This window comes from Arachis duranensis, chromosome 6 (assembly GCF_000817695.3).
Source record: "Arachis duranensis cultivar V14167 chromosome 6, aradu.V14167.gnm2.J7QH, whole genome shotgun sequence".
In the NCBI taxonomy this organism is placed as follows: domain Eukaryota; kingdom Viridiplantae; phylum Streptophyta; class Magnoliopsida; order Fabales; family Fabaceae; genus Arachis; species Arachis duranensis.
The window spans coordinates 22,578,227-22,588,935 of record NC_029777.3 but is presented as its reverse complement, the minus strand read 5'-3'; the positions used below and the strand labels follow the sequence as shown (position 1 = coordinate 22,588,935).

Below are 10,709 nucleotides of genomic sequence, written 5' to 3'. Positions count from 1 at the left end.
TACATCTACCAGAGGAGTCTCCATGAAGAGTTACAATGGGCGTGGCACGCCAAGGCCAGGCATGGCACGCCAACTACAAACTCCAAAGAAGGATCCGTGAAGACTTACAAAGGGCGTGGCACGCCAACCTCATCTTTTACAATTGGCGTAGCATGCCAGGTCGAAGACGTGGCACACCAACGCAACTGAGCAGAGGAGAATGGAGGAAGCATCAATATGGGCGTGCCACTTGAGACTTAAGGTGTGGCACGCCAAGTCAAAGAATGAATGGGCTGCCACTTGGTACTGAGACGTAGGACGCCAAGCTCATGAGCCTTCAATATCACTATGGGCGTGCCACTTGGGTCTGAGCATGGCACGCTAGTTCATTTGACCAGAGAGGACATGTGAAGCTCCAATGAAGGCGTGGCATGCCAGATCGAAGGTGTGGCACGCAACTACAAATCTCCAGAGAAGAAGAGACAAAGCTTCCTCAAAGGCGTGCCACTTGGAATTTTAGGCATGGCATGCCAAGACACAATGACAATGGGTGGGCCACTTGATGTTTGGGGCGTGGCACGCCAGTTCACTGGACCAAAGAGGGATGATCTTGCACCATTGAGGGCATGGCATGCCAGGTCTGGCGTGGCATGCCAATTCAACTTCACAGAGAAGACAATGAAGGCCTTATTGAGGGCGTGGCATGCCAGACTTGGGCATGGCACGCTAGTGTTACTTTCCAGAGAAGGAAGATGAAGAGTTCAACAAGGCACACCATTGCTAGGCGTGGCACACCAGTTATATTAACCAGAAGAGAAGAATGAGGGCTTTGCTGAAGGCGTGGCACGCCTATTCTGGGCGTGCCACGCTAGTTCAAGTTTTTAGAGAGGAAGAAGAAAGAAATCACAATGGACATGCCACTTGAGTTCGAAGGTGTGGCACGCCAGGTTAGCTGCACAAGGAGAGCATGCCACTTGGAAGCCAGGCGTGGCACACCAAGCGAAGCTAAGGAGCTGGGTGTGGCACGTCGCTCACACGCCAGACACATGTCTCAATTTGATCAGTTTTTCCTTTAAATTTCAATTGTAATTGTCTTTTCCTTTTTGGTAATTTTCAGTTTTAGTAATAGGAGTAGTATAAATATCCCTTGAGAGTACTGAAAAAGGAGTTGGTTGGTTGGGTTGTCTAGTGGTAGGAATTAGTTTTAGTTTTACTTCACTTCATCTTCTTCCATCACTTGTACTTTTCTCTAAGTTATGAGTAGCTAAACTCCCTATCATTGGGAGAGGGAGCTCTGTTGTACTTGATGGATTAATGATAGTGAATTTCTTCTTCTTTTCATCTCTCTTTAATTTTCTAGAAGGAATTTTGTTCTTCATGCTTAGTGTTCAATCATCTTGGAAAAGAAATTGAATGCAAATTGGGTTTAATGGGAACCTTGAAAAAGGAAACATGAAACCATGCTTGAAATCCCTTCTCACACTTGAGTAGATTTGGGTTTTGGGATTGGATATGGTGATATGAAATCCATCCACTATTTGGATCTATGAGGATGTGTGGTATAATCAGGGACCAAGCTTATCTCTCTTTATGAGCAATTAGACCAAGGAATTGGTTGATTATCAAGATTTGAGAGATTGAATCACCAAGGAATTGGGGTTTAATCAATCATGATTGCTAAGAGGTTAATGACTTGCATGATTGAAGATGAGATGATCTAGATTTTATCCAAAGAGAGCAACATCTCCCGATCCCAATGAAATTCTCCCTATTTTTATCTTCCCTATTCTTTATAGCTTTCTTTAATTTATGCTATTACCCATTCCTCATTTACAATTCAGTCATTTATGTTTCAGCACTTGACATTCTTGTCATTTACATTTCTACACTTTATTTCTTTCCTTTATCTTTAAGTCATTTATAATTCTGCCATTTAGAATTCTACACCCAACAATCCTTATTGATTAGCTTGACTAATTCACCCTTTAACTAAAGTTTCTCATTCAATCAATCTATGTGGGATTTGACCTCACTCTACTGTGAGTTATTACTTGACAATAATTTGGTATACTTGCCAAAGACGGATTCATTATAATCATTATAGTGAAATCTCGAGCCATCAAACGACGGACAAAGTGCACCCTGAAGATATGAAATTGACCCACCAGACCCCAACCCCACACGAAATCACTTACAGCGGACCCTGGAACCGGATGAGAGAAGGTGGAGCGATGACATGTCACTTTTTCCACCACGTGGATATTGTCTTCCTCCAAATTTGGACCAATTGACCCCTCCCAATTTCAGAAACGGCATCGTGAAGGCTGGAGTGAATCTTCTCTAAATTAGGGTTCAGATCTTTGTTGGAGCTACATTTGGGGATTACTATATGCAAGTCATGACTGGAAAAGATGGTGGTTGCTACTCACGAAGCAAAATTGACACAACTAGAAAATTGCTTAATACAGACAGATTTATAGACAGTTTTGTTATTTATTACAGACGGATTTTTGGTTACCGACGGATTTTGTCCCTCTGTAAAAGCCTCGTCCAAAATTATTTACCGATGGATTTTTTTCCGTCGGTAATTTATCGACAGATTTTACCAGTTACGAACATATTTTCCCTCGGTAAATTCTCCCCCTCCATTTTCCTGAAACGTCAGTAATTGGAATCTTGAAAAACTATTCTAAATTCTGAATACAGACAGAAAATTTGTCTGTAAATCTGTCAGTAAGGTAAAATATTTTTTTAGATTTTTCATTGCAAAATAAACTTGTTTTTATACAAAATAAATATAAATTTAATAAATACAAATGTTTATTGATAGTACAAATAGAAAAATACACCAATGAGTACAAAGCGCTTTCTTTATAATAAGAAGCAATTATTTCCATGCAATAATACAAACTGAATACATTAGATGACAAGTAACTATCAGTGGACTCATCAGGATTCAATATCCTAATTTATGGATAGCTTCATTATTTCTTGAGCTTCTTAGTGATGGTGGCAATATACTTGCCTTGGTGGAATGCTTGCTCCAACTCAAGTTTTGTTGGTTGTCTTGATCCATCACCACCAGCATAAGTTCCAGCACCGTACAGACTGCCACCCTTCACTTCATTCATCTCGAACATGCCGCCGCCGAATATATATCCGATTGGGACAAACAACATTCCATGTTGAACCAACTGAGTGATAACAGTGAGCCTGCCATTGATTCCACAATTTTTTTTATCATTATTGGAACTTCATTCATGAGTTCTATTAATTACCAATTGATAATAATTTCAAAAATGCTAGGTGCACATCAAAATCATTTATCAAATTAGTTAAATTTGTATTTTATATTTTGACAAATATTTTATATATTTAGTTGATTTAATAACTAATTTTTGATAGACACGTAACATGGTTGTAATAGTTGAGAGTGAAATTCTTACACTGTAGTCTCCTGTCCGCCACCTTAAAAACCAATGCTATAGAAGATTCCAGCGGGCCTTCTAGCGAGCTGTTGTCTCTGCCATAGGCTTCCAATTGCATCTAGAAAAGATTTGAACTGAGCAGCCATCATTCCAAATCTTGTTGCAAAGCCGAACACGAAATCGTCACCCTCCGACAGCTCTTTCGGGCTAATGAGTGGTACATCGCTCTTCGGTGGTGGTCCCATTTTGCCAAGCACCTCTTCCGGAAAACTCTTCGGTACCATAAAGTGGCCTCAACACCATCTATAGAATCAGCACCTTTCTTTATTTCTTCTGCTAGTTTCTCTACATGTCCGTATAGCGAGTATTACCTGCCAATGAATCATATTAAAAATTATTTATAACATAACAAAATGAATATATATTATTCCATAATCACAAAGGATCCTTGTCCAAACATAGAAAGAATAGCTCCTATGCTGAACAAACAAATTGTCATCCCAGTTGTGCTTATGTAAAGAAGAGGCTTCCTACCTAGCTTGGTAACCAATATGAAAATAGTTTTTGATATTCCAACAGCAACTGTTGTTGCTAGAAGCTTTGAATTGTCCTTGATCCCAACAGCTTTGAATATCTCAGGACTGTAATACACTGTTGTGTCAATTTCAGTAATCTGCTAAAAAAATTGGATACCACATCCTATTATTAGCATCCGGCGAAGCGAAGGAGAAGGGAAGATCAATTCGCGCCCACCAGTTTGTCCTCCTTGGAAGGAACTCCAGCAGCCTGCTGAATTTCTGCCAGTCTCTCATCTACTTCTTTCTCATTCTCAATTGTTTTCAAGAGAACTTGCCTGGCTTCTTCAATTTTGTTCTGCATTACTAACCACCTCGTTGACTCAAGGATAACAAAAATGGCGAAACTAATGAACACAGAAGGAATAATTCCCACAGCAAGCATTATCCTCCAATTAATGTGTGTTGAGAAGCCTGAAAAGGCATAGTTTGATACATAACCAAGTAAGATTCTAATGTTTATGAAAATCTCAAGGAAAGAAGTAAGGGTGTCTCTAGAGATGTTTGGTGAAATCTCTGCAATGTAAATAGGAGCTATGGCAACTCCAAATCCTATTCCAACACCTGCTAAGAGTCTTCCAATCATTAGAATTGAAAATGAAGGAGCAAGAGTCATTGTGAGTGCACCAGATTGGAACACCACTGTTGCTATAGCCATTGTCCATTTTCTACCAATCATATTTGATGTTTTTCCACCTCCTAAACTTCCCAATAGAGAAACAACGCTCAGAATGCCAACCAAAAACTCTTCCTTCACCTCAGATATCTTCAGATCCTCTTTGATGAATATGACTGCTCCACTCATTACACCAACATCTGGGGAAATAAAAAGTCAACATTTTTAATCATTCTAAAATAGCACCAAGTTTGATAGCCTCTACCAAATTTTGGAATTTATTCTTCACTTAGGAATGTAAAGAAACATGGATCAAGAAGCACAGAAAGTCCATGAACCATTCATAGAAAATAACAAAGTTGAACGATTATGGTAATTATTCAAATTTATTGTTTTATACGTATTCCATAAGAATTTTCAACTTTGGAAACTAGTCCATATCTTGATAAGATCCAACACTTGACTTGATAAAGTCACTTGGTTTAGACAGGCAGTCTATCTCTGCTTCCAATTCAGTAGAGAATTAATTAAGACCAATGAGGCAACAAAATATTTCATATGGGTAGAAATATAACTAGGAACATGTAAATTATAAAAAGCAAAACATAAAATCTCAGCTCTTAACTAGGAACATGTAAATTATAAAATGCAAAACATAAAATCACGCTTGGATATCTGGTTGGACGTTGCTTGGGCAACCTACAGAAATAACATATCAAGTTTTAAATATAGGTTACGGACCTATAGGTTCAACTAATCAGTACAGAGAGGTTACTATTTCATTTACAAGTAAGAGATTAACAACATATTCAAGCTTGAATTTGTAGACCGGAAAGCAGAAAAGATTTAGAAATAGCAAGATAAACTTTGCTTACAACACATACAATCTACTTACAACAATAGCATTTGAAAGTTCTTGATGAGCATTATCAAGTTTGACATCCATTTTGGCAATCTTGTGGGAGAAAACTTTCTGGCGAATTGTCCAGTCAGCATGTCTCCAAACACTTTTGGGAATTTCACTTAAACCAAAGCTAAGAAGAAATGCACCTGTAACTAGTCCAACTAGTAAGGTATATACTATTCAGTCACATCCATAATTAAGGTATATACTAAATAAGAACAAAGATCTCCCCTACATCTCTAATTAAAATAGTAACTTGATTTAGAAGTTGTTTAACAATCATTAAAGAAACTTCCTAAGAGAGTGGCACATATATAAATTAGTATTATTAATTAATTAATTGAAGATGGTGATAGGATAATTTTAACTAACCAAAAATGTAGTCTCATTATACTACCTTAGAATAGTAACCACAGCCATATCAAGGATCATCAATGAGTTCAGGAGCCTTCAATTTTCCAGATTCAGGCCAAATCAAACGTAGAATTTTCACTACTCAGCAACAATTCAGCAAAGCTAGCAGCAGAAAATTCAATAATCACATATCTCCAATTTTGGAATTCAGATTCAGAATATATAAAATTGCAGAATTAGAGTCTACAATAGCAAAAGCGTCAGAATCAGTAAGGAATCCAAAACTTACAGAAGAAGTTCACATCAAAGGAGAAGAAGGAGACTCATCAGATTTCAATTTTACATTTTAACCTCAACAACAAACAAAATCAATAGAGTTGGCAGATCAAGCTATAATTCAGCATTCATCTTTGTCTATTTATGCAGAAAACAAAGAAGAAGCAACAGATTTGGCTGAAGAAGAAGAATTAGCTTTCAATTTTGAATTTCAACAAGAAGAATCAAGAGCAATTTCAATTCAAGTAGGATTCTAGAATTCAATTCCAAAGTTGCAATCAAAATTACCTCTCATTCCAGAACACACAAGAGAAGAACACCTGGATTTACATTTGGCGCATTTGGAGGAAACAGCTCAGGCTGAGGAGGAAGTTACCATCCAGGGTGGCAGAGTAGTAGCGAAGAGATTGAATCGCCCACCGCCAAAGCCACCTTACTCATTTACAAAGGCTGCGGTTGGCCAGGCAACAGCCAGCGACGCCGTCAGAAAGTTGGAGGGAGATGACACCGTGCATGAAGGAGGCGGCTAGGCCCAGAGCGGTGAGAACGACGACGACGCGACTACCTCACAACTACCAGAGGCAGAGATCTTCCCTGAAGGATGAGTGCAGTGATTCCTAAACTGGTGAATGAGGATAACCAGCGAATGGTCGTCATTGAGGTCAGTGATGAGATCGTGCGATGCGAGCAGTAGCAGCAGCGGGAAAAAAAGCTCATGCGATGGATAAAGCTAAGCCGGAGAGAGGAAGAAGCTCTTCACTTGTGTGGAGTGTGAATGGAGAGAGCTAAGACGGAGAGAGGAAGAATCTCTTCACTTGTGTGGCGTGTGAATGGAGATCGAGAGGGTAGGGTCTGACTTAGGGTTAACTCAATATTTCTGACGGAATATTTTAAATTACAGATAGATTTTCTGTCGGTAAAAATTTAATAAAACGTAGCATTTTTCTCTATTTAATTACAGTCAGATTTTCTGTCGGTAACCATTTTTCACAAAAAAATTAATTTTTTGATAGAATTATCGACGGATCCTCTTTTCTGTCTGTAATTTATTCTAATTCTTTTTTTTTTGGTTTTCGACAAAAAATCCCTCGCAAATTCTGTCTGTATTTTTGTGGGATAAAATCTGTCAAAAATATTCATCTGTAATAACTAATTTTCTAGTAGTGCGTGACGGATGCTGATGCACAAAGTGAGGGTTCGAGTGCGATGCTAGGCTCGACCAGTAGCTTTTGAAAAGGTATGAATAGTAGGAAGAAAAAATTTACAGCACCTACATGTAACTGCAGAACATATGCCATACTGTTTGAATCAAGCACCATAGACAATTCAAACAGACTCTTCTTCGGGTGCGCCTATTTTAAGGTAAACACATTGAAGTGGGACATCCTCTAGTTTCATATTCTTTCTTTCTTTCTTTCTTTCTTTCTTTCTTTCTTTCTTTCTTTCTTTCATTCTTTCTTTTTTTCTTTCTTGTCTTAGCAAGTTCATGTGTTGTTGCAGACTAGATCTCCTCACTGTAAATTCTTTGCTTGGTTGGATGAATATGTGACAAGACATCTTTCCATGCTAAAGATGTTAGTTCTAATGAATTGGTGGACCAAGTTAATAGATTGGAAGAGAAGTTGGAATCCGTGGAGTCATTGATGGCAAAGGATTAGAGCAAGAATGAAAGCTAAGAGTACTAAATGCAAGACTATTCTGACATTGTTGGTTGGAATTGCAATGGCACTGTCATTTTGAGTCCTATTCAGCGGATTGTATGGTTGAAAAATTTGGTTCCTAGTTTGTAAAAACTAGGTTAGGATATCAAAATAGGGTTGTATCATGGATATTTTTTGTTGACAAATGTTTGAGTTTATCTTTAATATGTATTTTTGGCAACGTTGAGAATGAAAATAAGTTGTTATTTTCTTTTATATTCACTGCATGAATACTAGCAACTTTATTATGATAGGTGCCACATGTTGCAGGTGCAAGTATGTTGTTTAGATTCACTCCCAATTTGTGTTTTCCTCTTGTGATTTCAAATAAGACTCTGTCATTATCTCCAGACCACTGAGCTATCCATTTGTGACTTCCAGACTTGATAAATTTGTCTAGCCTCTTCTGTTGAGCTGGTACCAATTTTCCAGTATATGAATTTAAGATCCATTTATGGTTTGCCATCTTTTTCATGATTGTGCATCTAATCTCCTCTAACATCGTTAATATTGGCTTCTCGCTGGCAGCAACTATCATTGCATTCCATACTTCACACATGTTATTCGTGTTGCTATCATTTTTTGGAAAGTGACTGAAAAAAGTCCTACACCATGTACTAGGATCAATGCCATTCATATATTCCCATGCACTAGCATGACATCCTTGAACTGACTATGTGTTGTGCACCTTGAGGCCTGCCATACAAGTCCTTCAGTCTGTCTGAAATTCTTCCAGATATGCAGCACACAATGTCAATAGTATGCATTTGGCATTACCTCTTTCGTGGCACGAACAAGACCCTGCATGTAATACATAGACTTACAATTAATCACATTCAACATGTTGGTTCACAATATGCTCTATTTAATTTATAAGAGCTTATATAGATAAACAAATATACCAATGGTATTTATAGATCAAATCACATTCAACATGTTGGTTCACAATATTTTTATATTAAATGAAAACACCATATGTACTCTATATGTACTCCTTATTTACTCCCTCTATAATTAATTACAAAAATTGAACTTACATCTACTATTAATAATTAATAATCTCAATAATAGCAAAACAACTTAAGAAAATGCAGAAAGCAGCTTAACAATTCAACTTAAGAATATTCAACTTAAGAAAATATACAAATATTTTCTAGCCTTCTATTGATCGAACATAAAGTTCCATCCATGTGTCTTGTGATCACCTAAATCTTCTTCAAGGAGAGTGGAAAACCACATCCAATTTTTATGTATTTTCAGCTCTGGCCACTGCATAGGCAATCACAAAAGAGTGATTATTGGCGTCTTGTGCAATTGCACACAAGAGCTAACCACCATAATAACCCTTCAAAAAACAGCCATCTAGCCCTATCAGTGGCCTACAACCAGCTTTGAACCCAGTCTTACATGCCTCTAGACATGTATAAATCCTCTCAAACAAGGGTGGAGAATGTGGAAGGGGAACAACCTCCATATTGATAGTGCTCCTAGGATTACTCTGATCTAACTCTAGCATATAATCCCTCAACTTTTCATACTAGGCCTTCTCGTTACCAAGTACAGTCTCCCTAGCAGCCTTAAGAGCCCTAGTTATCATTTTAGGATGTACCTGAACATTCAAATCTTGCTTCAGATGTTCTATGGCCTCTCTTGGAGTCAAATTGGGTTGAGTTGCTAGACATTTAACCAATTTGTCAGTCACTCACACCATATTAGCCAAATTACTCCTATAATCCCTCCCACAAGTATGCTCGTCATGGAATGTCTTAACCTCAAATGACAATGTAGCATAATTTTTAGCTACGTATATCAACCAAGGACATGCCTCTTCCACACATCTAGCTCTGACCATCTCTTTTTCATTTTTTATGTACATGCAGTCCCTGTCTTCCCTCACAAAAACATCCTTCAAAGCTACTTTAAACCTCTCCATTTTTACAACTTGCATTTTCAGCTCAAACCTGACATTGCCATATTCGTTGTCCTCATTGAAATCAGAACCTGCAATAACCTTTTCATCCTCTGATGAGACATGGTTATGAAATTTTTCAGAGGCATAATCATAAATGATTTATTCTTCAAACTCACTTTCAACATTTAGGTTTCTGACCCCTGCTCTTACTGGACCATTATTTAAGCCCATATCGTCACCAGCCACTACTGGAGCATGAGGCCCAACTCTTGCATTGGGTCCAACTCCACTTGCATCTGACCCACTAAGTCTTGAACCATTATTCCCTGAATTCTTTGTAGCTGATCCACTTGTCCCTGCTCTACTCTCCATACCCTTCCTTAAAATATGTTCCTTTCTCCTCTTTTCAGCATACTTCTTTGAGGATTTTTGAGATAGCTTCTTTGGTGTAATAACTTTTTTCTCTTTCTAGTCTCTCTTGATGATTCTGAATCACTGCTCTCACTCTCATAACCAGGTGGAGGTGGCTTGTATGCTTCATCTTCTGCACTTTCATAACTATCATATGAAGAAGAAGAAGACTCTATCTTTACAATCACATATTCTACGATCACAGGTTCTTCACTAACAGAATGCTCAAAAAACATATAAAACTCCTTTGGGTGATCATTGTTAAGGATGCAGTTACATATGTCGTTAATATCCTTGTAAACCTTCAGAATGTGAAATCCAAGCTCTATATTAGAGCAATTACAGTCCAACTAATACATTGTTTTGTACTCTAGATACCCTAAACTCTTAAGCAATTCTTCCAAGTCTTTCTTATTCACAAGATCTACATCTATGGGATGAAATCTTGTCACCTTTCCATCTCTGTAATGTAAAATTCCACTTCAATCTCTAATAAATTTGCCACCATGATAAAACATAGGCACAACAAAAACAGACATCTGCTTCACATTAAA

At 37.9% G+C, this 10,709-nt stretch overlaps 2 pseudogenes; both read right to left on the bottom strand.

Annotated features, from left to right (window-relative positions):
* Positions 1-2,963: 2,963 nt before the first annotated feature.
* On the bottom strand, positions 2,964-3,771 carry LOC107493383 (probable NAD(P)H dehydrogenase (quinone) FQR1-like 1; annotated as a pseudogene).
* Positions 3,772-3,831: 60 nt separating this feature from the next.
* On the bottom strand, positions 3,832-8,391 carry LOC107493384 (probable polyol transporter 4; annotated as a pseudogene).
* Between the last annotated feature and the right edge of the window lie 2,318 nt (positions 8,392-10,709).